Raw genomic sequence first — 13,770 nt, 5'->3', positions numbered from 1 at the left:
CTCTGTCTGAATAGCACCAGAGAGCTAAAACAGTAAAAGAAAGCATAAATGAAAACGAGGAAAACTTTCAGCAATATAGAATCCCACAACAGCTGTAACAACAGCCTTAAGCACACCAATGATCATAAACACGGTGCATGACTTGGCAATACTGATTCATTGCACACACACACAAAGCCATCATGAGTCAGTGCTTACTGGACAACAATGACCAACAATAACAAAGCTACCTGATCTTGATTTACAAAGGGACATTATCTTGACTGGACTAGACAGTAAGTCTGTCCTTTGCTCCTGAAGCAGATCACTCTGTCTTCCAAATCTGTCCACTATATGTATATTCCTGTAAAATAAGCTCTTCAAGTGCCATTGACCCATAGCTGTCTTATGTACAAAAGAACACACTCATAGCCGTTGTTGTGTTTGAGCCAATTGATACAGTCATTGGGCCCATTGTGTCCATTACCTCACTGAGAGTCTTCCCCTTTATCACTGACCAAGCAGGAGGTCCTCCTCCAGAGACCCCCCTCTCCTGATCTCCTATTCAAGGTATGTGAAACACAGGGACCTGCCTCTCCTGATCTCCTGATCTCAAGGTATGTGAAACACAGTCCTTCTGGATTTTACCAAGGGAGGTGTGTCATCTGCACATCAAAGAGTACAGCTTTTTCTACTATTTGTTCAGCATATACGTTTGAATACACACTGTGAAAGGATACAATCCTGACACACACCTTTCCAGATTTGAAAGCATGCAAGATTCCCTTCTTCTGTTTGAAACAATTGTCTCTTAGGTTCTGCAGGATTCCAATGAAAGGGTCTGGAATTACCGGTCTTCAAAAATCATAGACCATAGGGAAAAAGGCTCATGTCTTGGCTAAGGGGGAAGTCATTTAACTTTCTCTCCTGGTTACCGGTGTGTCCTGTTTCACAGAACATCATTTCTCTTCATTTTGATGCTTGTCTTATTTTGCTGAGAGTAGAGCTGGCAGCTCTTGAACGCTTTACCACTTTGCTGAATTTCCAGTCCACAGTCCCTTCAACTCTCCCTCCCTCTAGCAACGTATTTGTTGGTGTCGGTTTCCACACCGTTACAGATATGTACACCTCTACGTCGCATGCATATTTTGGTCTGACTGTATCTAGAGCAGTGGTTCTCAACCTTCCAAATGCTGTGACCCTTTCATACAGTTCCTTATGTTGTGGTGACCCCCAACCATACAATTATTTTCATTGCTACTTCATCACTGTAATTTTGCTACTGTCATGAATTGGGTGATGCCTGTGAAAGGGTCGTTCGTCCCTCAAAGGGGTCCACAACCCTCATGTTGAGACCTGTTGCCTTAGAGAAAGCAATGACAAAGGTGTGGAGAGAATGTAGAACTTCAAATGTTCATTTAAAAAATACTAATTAAAAAATAAAACAAAGCACTAATTTAATGAGGTAAATTCTGAAAGTAAAAAGAAAAACTTTCTAGTGATTAGATTCAGTCTTAGAAAGTTGGAATTGTCTCAAGTTTCAGATTATGTGGTTACTTCAAATCTCAGATTACTCTTGAAATGTGAACCGAAGCAAAATTACAATAAATAATCCTGGGGACAAATCTCCTTTACACTACCCACATCACTATACAAATGAGCCTTAAAAAAAAAAAAACACCTATTGAGACGTATAATTGAAAGAAAACTGAATTTTCTGAGGGACTTTTTGAAGCCTCTGTGAGTGGGTATTCTTGTCTAGATGTTTTTCTAATACACATGAAACTATAATGCACCCTTTTCTATCAGCTGGTTCAAAATTTATGCCCATGTAGAATTTTCTATAGAAGCAGATTCCCTGACGGAAAGATGGGGACTATCAGGACCGGCTCAGGTTTCAAGGGACCGTATATTTGCAAGTTAGAATTGTAATTCATTTCCACTGATAACAGTCTATCTCCCTCTGTGTCCTGAGAATTTTCGTTACTCATTTTGGAGATACAATCTGGTCACTTAAGTCTGTTTGTGAATGACAGAGAGCAGGGTGTGTTTAGAGGAAAATAGCTGTTAACACATATAGGGGGAAAAAATGACAGCGTTGGCAAGTTTCCTTCCGTTCCCTGCCAGCTTTCCTTTGTGCCGACATGATTTTTCCTCCAGGTCAGTTTCTAACATTAAAGGACGGTCAGTTTTCCTGTTACGGTTATTCTGTCCACACACACAGTATCACCCTCTTTCCTTCTGTTCCCCAAATAATTATACAGTCTCTCCATGGCTTCTGCAAAGGCTTTCTTGATTACTCACTAGATTTGAAATATTGGGTTGCAAATAGATAGACATCTTGAAATCAGCGGCAGAGAGTTTGCCTGGCAATGTTTACATACCGAGTTGAAGAAATCTGAGGGCCAGCGGAGCAGATGCATTCTTATTCCAACCAAATACTCAGAAGAAGAAAAAACAGTTCCCCTCTTCGAAGAAGGCTGTGTCTTCTGTGTTAGAAATCAGCTAAATGAGATTTAGGACCTTAGATTAAAATTCCTGCAAACATTTTTCCATCAGTGTAGGAAAACAATGGACTAACCGCCCCCCTGAATATTAGGGGATTTGATTGTTGGCCCCCAAAAGGTGAACAAGTCAAGTTGTACGTAGTCCCATCTAGTGAGAGTCATGATCCCTGGTGGCATTTTAGAAAAATTAATTATCCTTCTTTTACCCCCATTCTATGAAGAATTAAAAGAGAGCCCTAGCTTAAGTCACATCACAGTTTTATAGTTTTATCATCTCTGTTATCATACAAAGACACAATAAAGAAATCATACTTCAAAAATTCAAATGTTATACTCAACCACCACATTCTGCCTATTGACGTTGTTAGGTGTTGTCGAGTTGGCTCCACTCCTCGCAATCCCACGTACAACAAAATGAAACACCACCTGGCCCTACACTCTCCTCACACTTATTCTTGTATCTGAGCTCCATGCTGGCCACCACTGTACCAATTCACCTTGTCGGGGACCTTCCTCTTCTTCCTGGTCCTTCTCCAGGGACTGTTCTCTACTGGTAACATGTCCGAAGTATGTGAGAGGAAACTTCACCCTCTTTGGCTCTAAGACGAAATCTGGCTGTACTTCCTCCATTACAGACCTCTTTGTTCTTTTGGAAGTCCACGGTACTTTCAATATGATCTTCTAACACCAGAGTTCAAATGCATCCTTATTTCTTCTGTCTTCCTTAGACAACGTCAAACTTTCACATGCAGATGAACCAACGGGCTTTGGTCAGGGGCACCTTGGTGCTCAAAGTGATATCCTTGTTCTTCAAGATATTAAAGAGAACTTGTGCAGCCAATTCACCAAGTGTCATTTGATCTCTTGACAGCTGCTTCGATAAGCATTCAATGTTTACTCCTTTTACAATGATGTTACCTATTGGTCTAGTTGTGAGGATTTTTGTATTCCTGCCCATTGAGTTGTAATCCACACTGAAGGCTACCATCCTTGAGCTTCATCAACAAGTGGCCTAAGTCCTCCTCACATTCAGCAAGCAAGGTTTGTGTCAGTTGTACATCACTAGTTGTTATTTTATTTTATTAGGGGCTCATACAACTCTTATCACAATCCATACATACATCAATTGTGTAAAGCACATTTGTACATTTATTGCCCTCATCATTCTCAAAGCATTTGCTGTCCACTAAAGCCCCTGGCATCAGCTCCTCATATGTTTCCCATCCCTCCCCACTCCCCACTCTCTTGTGAACCCTTGATAATTTATAACTTATTATTTTGTCATATCTTGCACTGTCCAACATCTACCTTCACCCATTTTTCTGTTGTCTGCCTCCCAGGGAGGAAGTTATCTGTAGATCCGTGTAATCAGTTTTCCCTTTCCACCCCACCCTCCCAGCACCCTCCTGGTAAGGCCACTCTCACCATTGGTCCTGAAGGGATCATCTGCCCTGGAGTCCCTGTGCTTCCAGTTCCTATCTGTACCAGTGTATATCCTCTGGTCTAGCTATATTTGTAAGGTAGAATTGGGATCATGACACTGGGGGGGGGGACATTTAGGAACTAGAGGAAAGTTGTATATTTCATCATTGCTACGCTGCACCCTGACTGGCTCGTCTCCTCCCTGCAACCCTTCTGTAAGGGGATGTCCAGTTGCCTACAGATGGGCTTTGGGTCTCTACTCCACACTCCCCCTCATTCACAATGATATGATTTTTTGTTCTGATGATGCCTGATACCTGATCCTTTTGACACCTCATGACCACACAGGTTGGTGTGCTTCTTCCATGTGGGCTTTGTTGCTTCTGAGCTAGATGGCCGCTTGTTTAACTTCAAGCCTTTAAGACCCCAGATGTTGTATCTTTTGATAGCTGGGCACCATCAGCTTTCTTCACTACATTTGCTTATGCACCTGCTTTGTATTCAGCGATTGTGTTGGGAAGGTGAGCATCATGGAATGCCAGTTTAATAGAACAAAGTATTCTTGCATTGAGGGAGTACTTGAGTGGAGGCCCAATGTTCATCTGCTACCTTAATACTAAACCTATAAATATATGCACGTAGATCTATTTCTCCATCATCCTATATAAATATATTTACATATGTACATGCCTTTATTTAGATGTCTATAAATGCCCTTTGCCTCCTAGCTCTTCCCTCTATGTCTTTTTACTTTTCTCTTGTCCCACTATCATGCTCAGTCATCATTTGGGTTTCAGCAATTCCTCTTGGTTACATTACCCTTGATCACACCCTACCAGGCCTCCTAAACCTTCTTCACTGGATCACTTGTTGTTCCCTTGTCCCTGGGTTTATTAACACCACTTCCTTTCCCACCACTTTCTTCTTTCCCATGTCCTGTGGGAACTGTCGGTCCCGTTGTTTTCTCCTCCAGGTTGTTCATCTAGCCTATCTTATTTAGACAGATCTGCGGAGATAATAACATGCAAAAAACAAGACAGAGCAAAATCAATCAACAAAATAAAACAAACCAACAACAAGCCAATGACAAAAAAAACCCAAAATACAACAACAACAAAGAAAAGCTTGTAGTTAGTTCAAAGACTGTTTGTTGGTACTAGTTGTCAATAAGCCTTCTTCCAATCCCGATGTTATATTCTTCTTCATACAATGCAGCTTCTTTGATGAGTTGTTCAGCAGACACATTGAATAAGTAGGGTGAAAGGATGTAGCCTTGACACGTACCTCTTCTGATTGCAAACCATTCAGTACATCTTTGTCCCCTTCACATATCGCCCGCTGATCTATGCACAGTGTGCACAATGAAGTTTCCTGCAATTCCCATCCTTCCCGGGGCTATCCATAGCTTGCTATGATCCATGCAGTTGAATACCTTTACATAGTCAATGAAATACAAGTAAATTTATTTTCGATATTCTCTACGTTTAGCCAAGATCCACCTGATACCCACAATGATATCTTTTGATCCATATCCTGTTCAGAATCCAGCCTGAACCTCTAGCAGTTCCCCATCAATGGTAACATTTTACTTGCATGTGATATTAATGATATATTATATAATTTGAGCATTTTGTTGGGTCACCTGTCTTTGAAATGTGTGAAAATGTCTTTTACACTCAGCTAGCCAAATAGCTCTCCTCCAATGATTTTGGTCGAGTTGAGTGAGCGCATTCAGTGCTTCATCAGCTTGGTGAAACATTTCCATTGGTATTCCACCAATTCCTACAGCTTTACTGTTGGCTAATGCGTTCAGTGCAGCTCAGACTTCTTTCTGCAGTACCATTTGTTCTTATGCACACGCTGTCTCTTCAAATGGTTACGTGCTGACAAGTTCTTATGGTACCCTGCCTCTGTAGTCTCTCCATCTTTTCACAGTTCTGCATCATTCAATATTTTTCCATAGAATCTTTCAATATAGCAACATGAGGGTTGCATTTTTCTTGAGTTCTTTCAGTTAAAGTTATACCAAGCATGTTTTTCCTCTTCGGTTTTCTACCTCTAGCTCTTTGTGCATTTCATTAAAATATTTTCTTTGTCATCTCCAGCTGCCCTTGGAATGTCCTGTTCAGCTCTTTGACTTCAAAATTTCTTTTTTTGCCTTAGCTACTCTATGATGAAGAGCAAGTTTTAGAGTCTCTTCTGACATCCACTTTGATATTGCCTCTATTTCCTGTTCTTTTGCTGACTTTGCTTCCTCATATGTGATGTTCTTGATGACATCCCACAACTCCTCAGGTATCCATTCATATGTATTTAATGCATCATATCTATTTTTGAAATGTCCTTGGGATTGGGGTAAGACATCCTCAAGGTCATTTTTTGAATCTCATGGGCTTCTTTTCATTCTCTTCAACTTCAATCTGAACGTACATTTGAACAATTGATGATTTGTTCCCAGAGTCCCCGGGACTAGTTTTACCTGCTGACACTGAGCTTCCTGGCTAGTCCATGTACATAAGCACCTATTTTCATCTTAATCTCACATCTGCAATGGGTTGCTCATCTTACACAGTTTTGAAGGATGAATCTTTGCCAAAAAAGAGAGTAGTATATATTTTAAGTGTGATTCAATTCTGTTCATTGTAGTTTTTAAAAAAATGCTTCATAATCAAAAGCAAGAAAGTGATGAGCAGAAAAATATAGTTCTATTATGAAACAAATGCAGTTATCTTCAATAAACAGAACTTCAGCATATAGAAACCAATTCTAAGTAATCACAAGAATATATATAAATACACAAATACTTAGGTTTATTTTATCATCTTACAACACAAAAATATCTTAAGCACAGAGTCCCACAAACCCACAGATACATTTTGTCAAATGTTATGCTATAGTTTTCTCAAAAGTTTCTTCCCCTGTGGCAGTGAGAACCTGGTCTTTCTGAAATATGGCCTACTGCCTGACAGTAAAGATCCAGAGAGGGACTCAACCACCAGGGAGAACGCCTTCCCACCTAACTATCAAATGCAGAATAAAATCCAACAGAACATCATCCTTCGTATTTCAATTTTTATCTTTTCTAAACACAAATGTTGACATTTGCATGGAAATCTTTCAGCAAATTTGGCAGGAAAAAAAATCCAATTCCACCTTTTCAAAAGAATTCTACCTGTCTTGAAGGAAATGTTATTGAAGACCCATAAATGACAAGAAATGCCTTTCAAGCCCTCCCTAAAACACTGTCACATTTACCAGGTGACATTTTCTTCTACTTCCTATCGCTTATCTGACACAATAGTGTATCAGCAATACACTATAGGGGAGATAATTGGAATCAAGAAAGCTAATCCACCTTTCTGCTTCAACTGTCTGAGGGGGGAAAATGAAGTCACAGCAAATACTTTTAAAAGCACAACAGTGGAATGTCAATTTCCTGACTCAGCAGCCCAAATAAAAATGGCAAAACTATTCACAGAGCCTTAAGAACCTGCTACATCTGGTATTCGGCGGTATAATGTGCTTCACTGCAGTCCTGAATTGAAGTTGTAGGAAAGAAAGCTGTAACAAACCCTTTTCCCCAACATCCAAGTAAAGACATGTCAGGCTGCATACAAGCACACGAGCCCATGGGTTCGTCTGCGTTAAAGTGAACAACTAATATCTTGATCTAAAAGAGCAAGACTTTCAGGAAAGCAATTCTAAGTTCCAAAAGGACCACACTTTCAAAATGTTACTTATAGGAACCATGTCACCTAACAACACAATTAATCAGGAAGCACGTGAACCCAGGCAAAACCTGATCAGGATGGTATTCTTACTTCCCTACCTCCCCTACGTCCTGAAACAAAGCTTTGTAGTCATCATTCAAAAAAGAAAACTGTCAAATTATAGAAATTCTCCCACTTGGAAGATAAAAACAAGAGATTATTTAAAACAAAAAAATCATATTTGATGATTATTTTCTATTCAAAATATAAGTTGTTTTGCCAAGACCAATGCCCACATAATTTTCCTGTTTCTTTTAGCTTGGCAAAAAGTGTTTTACTTGGATACATCTACTGACATGACCAGAGTTCCTAGCTGGTGCATACTGAGGGACAAGTCATTGCAGGGCTGAGGGTCTAAAACCCACCCAGAGGTATCAGAAGAAAGGTCTGCTGATACACTTCTGACAGATCCCATTCATGAAATCCCTTAGCCATAGTTTTGTTCTGCATATGGGGGGCTAGCATGAGTCGGAATCTACTCCACAGGGACTGCTTGAGTTAGCTTTTTTGTTTGTTGCCTTGTTTGTCTAACCCACATTACCAAGAGGCCAGATATCCCGTGACAGGAGTAAAAAGGTCTTCTCTCTTGAAAGAGAAAATATCTAACTAGCCACTGGACTTGACACCACTGGATGAAGGAACTGTCTTCTCAAAAGGCAGCAGACAAGCTCAGCAGGCTGTGAGCCTGGCCCCCAGATGCAGACAGCAGGAAATGCCCCTCACCTTCACTTAATACCCTTCTGTGCTGCTTCCTACCTGACTGACCAGAAGGACATGCAGTTAGATCCTGAGATGGGTTCATTGAACTCTGAAGTTAGGCTTTGAAAAAATAGAAGAAGTTGAAGTTCTTTTAAATGCTCTCCTTTTATATACTAAAGTGCTTAGAAGGACAAAATTTATTTTTAAAAATACATAATAGAAACTTGAAGTTTAATATTTCATAGGCTGGGTTCAGAATCCTGCTTACTCTTTAAGATTGCATCTTATTATTACACTTGTGCAGAACATCCAAGGCATGAATTATTGCAAACTGATTCACCGTATGTCACCTCTTACTAATTAATTGTCATATACTTATGTAAACAGCCACTTTTTGTGAGACACTAATAGAAAGTGAATTTATGATGAAAACTTTATGGTAATTAATTCTACCTCAATGTTTCAAGCTGAATAAAGCAAGATCTCTATGTATTTGCCTATAGAGAACCCAAACCCAACTGAGGTAGTTAGTTTTTTGTGCCAACCTGGCCAATAAACGCATGTGGGGTTAATTGAAAGGTGGAGTGATAAACGGCTCAGTGAGTCTCCCCTTTCTAGTTCTCAGGTCTCTTGCTTTGTGATGGTCGCACCAGGGTGCAGCTACCTTAGCAGTTCCCTGCTTCAGCTGGCAAGGCTGACTTCCTGCAAGACATCCCCAAGGAGAAACTACCTGGACCTACCCCAATGCAACCCTAGGTGCTGGAGCACCCGTGTGGAGACCCCTGCCAGCACTGAGATGCTGAGACAGTCACTGACTCAGCTTTCCTCCTGCAGTCGGCATTGTTGTGTCTGTTTTGTGAGATGGAGGAGGACTTTGTGGATTCATGTCGGACATATGGGCTAATGTTGGACTTGCGGGCTTGGGAAGCACTGGGTTGGGATGTTTTCTTGATGTGCACTTACCCTTTATATAAAACTCTCTCTTATATACGGTCTTCTGTGAATTTGTTTCTCTAAAGTACTCAGACTAACACACCAATCAAACCTACTGCCATGAAGCCCTATAATTATTTACAGTTGCCTGGAAGAGTGTTTCTGAGATTGTAAATCCTTGTGGGAACTGACAGCTGAATCTTTCTCCCAGAATGGAGCTGCTGGTTTAGAACCACCAACCTTATAGTTAGCATCCACACTTATGCCCCCAAACCATCAGAGGTCCTTCCATGGGTAATACCAAGAGGAAATAAAGCACCCCCTACGCAGCACTGACATTTAAATGTTCCCATGCTCATCATCAACGTGGCAATACTACCGTGCTGCATTTCTATCACGTTCCCTCCTGACCAATTCCAACTTTCCTTCCTATATGAATTTATGTGTTTCCTTTCTTGTTTTATAAGCAAATATCTATTTATTTCCTACTTAGGTGAAAGCATTACATTGAAACTGTGGATTCAATTCTTAACATAGAAATGCTAGTGCAAATCAAAAAGTACTGCTATACATTTATGAAACAAAACACTAAACCGTGAAGCTGTTGCTTCTTATAATATCCTCCATTTCGGTCTATCCATTTTGAAAGCTAGTGTTTCTATTCTTCCAATTGCTCCTGAAGAATTTTGCACTGTTTGATAAACATGGCCAGTTTTGGCATCCTTGGGCCAATCAAGTCATGTTCGTTTTAAACGCTCTTTGAGTTTGGGGAAGATAGAGAAGTCTCAAAAGGCAAGAGCAGGGGAGTGCAGGGGACAGAGTAAGATTTCCCAGTGAAGGTACACAGGGCATCTCTTGTTACCCTCGAAGAAGGTATGAGTAGGTGTGCTGTTCTGATTGGGGGAAAACATAATTCTCAGTGCACCTTTGTTTGTATTTTTCTCAATGGTAGTCTGAGAGCTTACATCTAAGCACCCCATTTGCAGAGGGCTATGGATGACTGTGAAGGCCCCAAATCCATTTGCAGGGTTCCTGCTTGGAAAAATTCCTATGGATTATTTATCAGGGATGTGAATACCATTCCTATCAGAGAGAGTATTAAAAAGTGGATTAATGCAGATGTACCTGGGCTAAAATTCAACATCCCACCACTTCTTCTCCCTTTTGACTCATTTATATTTGCTGTCATTTTTATTATTTTTTCTATTAGCTTCTCAACTGAGGTTTTTCTGTGTTTAATATGTTTAAACTACTGAATTGTATGATATGTCAATTACATGTCAGTAAAACTTTTAAAATTTAAAAAGAAATCCAACAAAAAAATGTCCAGTAGCTATGAATTCACCAGGGATTTCCACTTAGCATTCAGAGAAATTGATAGGGATTCTACACAAACTATTCTTGAACAGGGAAAAGGACAGCAAATTCCTGGACTTGTTTCATATGTGAACAACCCTGATGCCAAAAGACTTTACCACAATCAAAAACTACAGCGTAATATCTCCCATAAACACAGATGCAAAAGTTCTCAACAAAATCCTAATCAATAGAATTCAACATGTGCCTGAAGCTTAAGACCACAGAATTCAAGTGAATTCGACAGTTGAATGGTTTAATAATAATGGACACCCTCAATTTCCCATCAGACTCTACCCCTCCCCCATTTTCTATTTTGTGCTTCATTTGATGGCCTGGGAGGCTGACCTCACCCAGGTTTGCCTCTCTGGCCTCCCCATCATTTGATCCCCAGCTGCATCCTGCAGATGGGCCACTCCACCAAGGGGTTGAAAGGTGACGAGTGAGATTAGGGTATTATTTGGTGTTCCATTCTCACATAGATGTCTGCTTCTCTCTAACACGGTCAGTCGCTCCTTGGGAGAAAGATACTCCCGGACAGAGGTACAGTCTTGGAAACGTACCAGGGCAGCTCTACCCTTCCTGCAGGGTCTCCGTGCGTCAGTATCACCATGATGGCAGTGACTGTGGCTTCTGCTTTCGTCCTCCCCTAAGCGTGGCCACTACCTGACCATCGTGTTTCGTGAGATTTTCATTTCAGATTTAGACAGCCAGGCCTTTTTGCCGAATTCACTTTTTCCTGGAGGTTCTACTGAACCCTCCGCTCTTGGTCCCCTTATTATTCACGGGGTCACCATGCGTCAGAGACTGACACACCTCCAAATAACTTCTGCCGAATACACCCTAGAAACAGGTCTCATAGAAGTCATTAAATGCTTCTTTGCATTAAACATCCCACTACCTCACTTGGTTTATGTTCTTTTCTGATTGACAGAATTAATTATTTGTGTGTGTTGCTCTCTACTGCCAGTATATCCAAGAATGTAGTGGACCACCCCGGCGACAAAGTTATAATAACACTTCTGAGACAAAATGCAACACCTTCAATCCTGGGTCCTCAGGGAAATAGACACAGGGTCATTGAGATCAGCTAGCATAGCACTGGTCCCAAAGACAAGGTTCTACATCCTGCTTGATGGGGAGCCGCTGGAGTCTTGAAAGCTCCTGAGCAGCCATCGAAGGCCCAGCTGCTTACCTTTCCTGGCGCTGAGGAAAGGAAAGTGGCCAAATAAGTTAGTTGATACTATTTATTTTTCCTCTTTTAAATACATCCTGTTCTGGACTGTTCATCACTGACCCTGCTGATTTTACCTTCTGTATAATGATATTCTTGTTCCCATGAATTATTTTTCTATACTGCAAAATACTTTTAAAAAATATGGCTCTGATTACATGAAACCTACAACTCTTCTCTTCCCTGCCAGCCACTTTTGTAAACATGTCAGTGGCTTACAATAAAAATTATCCCAGCAGTATATTTCAGAAAGGTCTGCAAACTCTGGTGTTATATTGTACAAGTCTCCCTAATTCTAGCCAGTTTATTAAATTTGGAAAATTCTATCCTTCTTAGGAGCTCCATTCCATTTTGCTTGCCTAACTTCTACTCACCATTTTCGTGTTTCACTTTTGAGTGAACCTTAGCTGTCACCAAATGTAGGTCATATTATCCTGGTCTAATTATCAGAAGAGCACATACAATCCTTCTGCTAGTGTATCACAGAGTACATTGTGAAATGATCTGATTGCGGTCTGTTTTTCATTTGACTTTAAGAACCCAGAAAGCAGAATTCTATGTATTTTTCTTTACCATTGGATTCACATGGCCTAGTATCATAGCTGCTATCTGGTTGGAGTTCAATAAATAGTACAGTCATTGGAACAAAATATTGCCATTTGTAAATGAGAAAAAATAGTGAAGCTCCATCTTATTTTTTGTCAGTATTTAGTGTCCACCTAAGTCTTAACTATAAAAGTATAGACTTCAAAAATCTACTGTTCAATCTAAATTGAAATATGATTTTTACCAATTAAATAAAAAATTCATGTTGATTTTGTTAATTACTTACTATCAATGCGTAATAAATTTAGTGGCTTGAAACAAGAATCAACGTATCTTTTGTGTAAAGGACCACAGGGTAAATATTTCTATATTTTGTGATGTAAGTACTTAATTCTTTGTTGTTGAATAAAAACTCATGTTGTTTGTTGTGATGTGCCATTGAGTCAATTCCAAATCGTGGTGACCTTGTATGACAGTGGAAGTGCCCAGAGGAGTTTCCGGGTAGTAATCTTTATGGAAAGGCGGTTGCCAGGGGTCTTCTTGCAAGCAGTGCTGAGGGGTTCAAACTACCTAGCTATGAGTTAGCTGCTAAGAAACAGAAGAACTATGTTCTAAAAGAACTATTTATTGACACTGATTTTTACAGTGTCACAAAATTATACTGCTATTCTGATTTTTCCAACTATTTAATATTGTGTGATTTATTCTTAGTGTACAGGTAATATAGAAACACTGGTGGGCTGGTGTTTTACTATGAAATGTTAATCCCTGACTGAACACAAAGCATTTTCCTTATTTCTTGTGGCTTTGGGGATTAAGAATTCAGAGAGTGCTTTGATTGGTGATTCTTCAGCCCCTCTTGATGTTGACAGAGGTTACTTGGCAGTCTTTAGCTTTGGAAGGGCTAATCTGCCAGGTGTAAGAAGGTTTTCTCCCTGAATCTGGGACCTTGATGTGAAGGTCCCGAAGGCTGGGATCAACTGAAATTGTTACCTCAGTTGTTGAATTAGTTTCCCGAGAGACCTAAGATGACCGATATATATTGAGTATAAGGCATTTATCCATATGTGAAATTGGCTAGGGTTTGAGAGGAAAGAACACAGTTGATCAGCATTAACAGATTGCCAGGCTGTAGTGATACAGGTTTCTCGGCTTCCTCCGTAGAAAGTACTTATGTTAACACACACTGTCAGGTTTTGTATGGCTGCTCACTTTTCATCTGACCATTGCCTTCTTTTTGTTCTTCATCCTTCAATTGCCTTTCCTTTACAGTTCAAAACAAGCCTGCAGAGTAAATGCCGAAGCATAATCCTGTATTAATTTA

The sequence above is a fragment of the Tenrec ecaudatus genome, chromosome 8 (assembly GCF_050624435.1).
Source record: "Tenrec ecaudatus isolate mTenEca1 chromosome 8, mTenEca1.hap1, whole genome shotgun sequence".
Lineage (NCBI taxonomy): Eukaryota > Metazoa > Chordata > Mammalia > Afrosoricida > Tenrecidae > Tenrec > Tenrec ecaudatus.
This window is presented reverse-complemented; position numbering follows the sequence as displayed.